The sequence below is a fragment of the Trichechus manatus genome, unplaced genomic scaffold (genome assembly GCF_000243295.1).
Source record: "Trichechus manatus latirostris isolate Lorelei unplaced genomic scaffold, TriManLat1.0 scaffold00041, whole genome shotgun sequence".
NCBI classification, from domain to species: Eukaryota; Metazoa; Chordata; class Mammalia; order Sirenia; family Trichechidae; genus Trichechus; species Trichechus manatus.
Window position 1 is genome coordinate 9,915,944 of NW_004443977.1, and position 2,047 is coordinate 9,917,990.

A 2,047-nucleotide genomic window follows, 5' to 3' on the forward strand; every position below is an offset into this window, starting at 1 on the left:
ATGAATAAGGGTATGAATGGGAAGACAAAAAACATGTGTGGAAACCCACTCTCCGGACAGGCTGTTTGCACATGTAACCTGGGAAGTAGGCAGGTATTATTGTTTCCACTTTACAGCTGAGGGAACTGAGACTTGGAAAGGTTAAGTCTCATCATTCGTTCAACAAATACTTATTGAGAGCCAATATCATGTGCTAGGGACCTGTTCAACATCATAACCCACTGCTGTCGAATTGGTTCCAACTCATAGTGACCCTATAGGACAGAGCAGAGCCAGCCCCCAGGGTTTCCAAGGCTGTAATCTTTTGCAGAATCCGACTGCCACATCTTTCTCCCACAGAGTGGCTGTGGGTTTGAACCACTGATCTTTTGGTTAGCAGCTGAGCACTTACCACTGGGCCATCAGGGCTCCTGCTGAACATCATACAACAAGCAAATAGCAGAGCCTGGATTCAAACCCACGTCTGTTGGATCCCAAAAGCTGAGTGTGCTCCATGAATGATATCATGCTTCCTCCTGAGATCTCTGCCTTTAACAAACTTTCATCTAATGGGAGAGATAAGACAAGAAAACAGGAAAAAACCATTATGCTACTGGCAAGATAACAAGCACCCCCAAATGAGTGACACCTGGAGTGATGTGGTAGCAGGCAAGGTCAGTGAGGCTGGGGCCCAGGTGAGACTCCTTAGGGCACATGAGCTCTGAAGTGAAGTGCACTTTAGGAGAAGCTGGGTAAGAGTTTGATGACCTGGGGGTATGGAAAGGTCCCTGGGTGGTGCAAGTCGTTTGTACTCAACTGCTAAGCTAAAGGTTGGCAGTTCAAACGTACCCAGCTGCACTAAGGAAGAAAGACCTGGCAATCTGCTTCTGTAAAGATTATAGCCAAGAAAACCCTATGGAGCAGTTCTACTCTGTAACACATGGAGTCACCATGAGTCAGAATCCACTTGATGGCAATGGATTTATGGGTGTGGAGTGGAGTGACTCCGAGTCCAGAAGTTCAGCAGTGTGATCTGGGATGGAAGCAGAGTTGGCCAACTGAGCTAGGAGCAAGAGCTGTGTGGAGGATGTTGTGTGAGGCCACCTGAGGTCTTTTGCTGCCTGATGTCCTTTCTCTCCAGCCACACCGGGCTTTTTAAATATGCACCTAACTTTTCTTGCAATGGGAACCCCTCAGTGAGTGGCCTGGATCAGTCACCTCCTTTCTCATATAGCTCCTCTGTAAAACAGGGGTGGGGCGGGTAGGGGGTTGAACTCAATGACCTCTGGCATTCTCTTTGAATGCAGAGATGGAAAAAGGCACATTAGGCCAGAACCCTGGGGCCTCCAAGGCTTAGGTCCACAGATGTTGCCCAGTAGGAACTGGCTAGCTCCTGATGCCACCCCACTCTGCTACTTATCCCCCAACATTCCTATCAACCTTGGTCCCTGGGAGAGAGATCTTGACACAGGCCAAGCTAGTTAGAATGGCCAATCCTAGGCTTGTCCCTTCTTGTCTGCATGCAAATTTCTTTTAGGACTAGCCTCATTTTTTTCTCTGCCCAGGAATGGCTGTTTGATTAGGATCCCCAATTTTACTTATATATTCCCTACGACTACGGTGCTCTCCCATAAATATGCAGATTCCCCCAAAGGGGCATGATCTCAGGCCATTGCTGACCCAGAGGCCCAGAAAGCAGAATACATTCCCTAAGGAAGCAGAAGGGAAAGAAGAGGAGGGGGAGGGGGGAGATGGGCGAGTTATTTCTTGATGTGGAGTCAAATATTGGCATTAGAGAGGATGTGAGGGCCTCTCATGCTAACCCCTCATTTTTCTGAAACCCAGAGAAGGGAACTTACTTGGCCAGAGCAGCCCAGCTCACTCAGAGCTGATGGAAGCATCAGAAGCTTCTGACTTGGTGTCCTGTGCAACGCCCCACTGCCCCACCCCTTCTGGAGTTTTCTTTCCGACGACTTTAGGATGGGAGTGAGGACTGGAGGGCAGGGAGCAAGCTGGTCCCTTGGGATTCTGGCTGCTACTACTACCCATCCCTCCTCATGACCAGCTC

At 49.2% G+C, this 2,047-nt stretch overlaps 1 protein-coding gene across 1 annotated transcript in view; it reads left to right on the forward strand.

Annotated features, from left to right (window-relative positions):
- WNT6 (Wnt family member 6) overlaps positions 1-2,047 on the forward strand; it is a 14,999-nt gene that overhangs the window by 6,704 nt on the left and 6,248 nt on the right. The gene's annotated exons all lie outside the window — the stretch shown is intronic.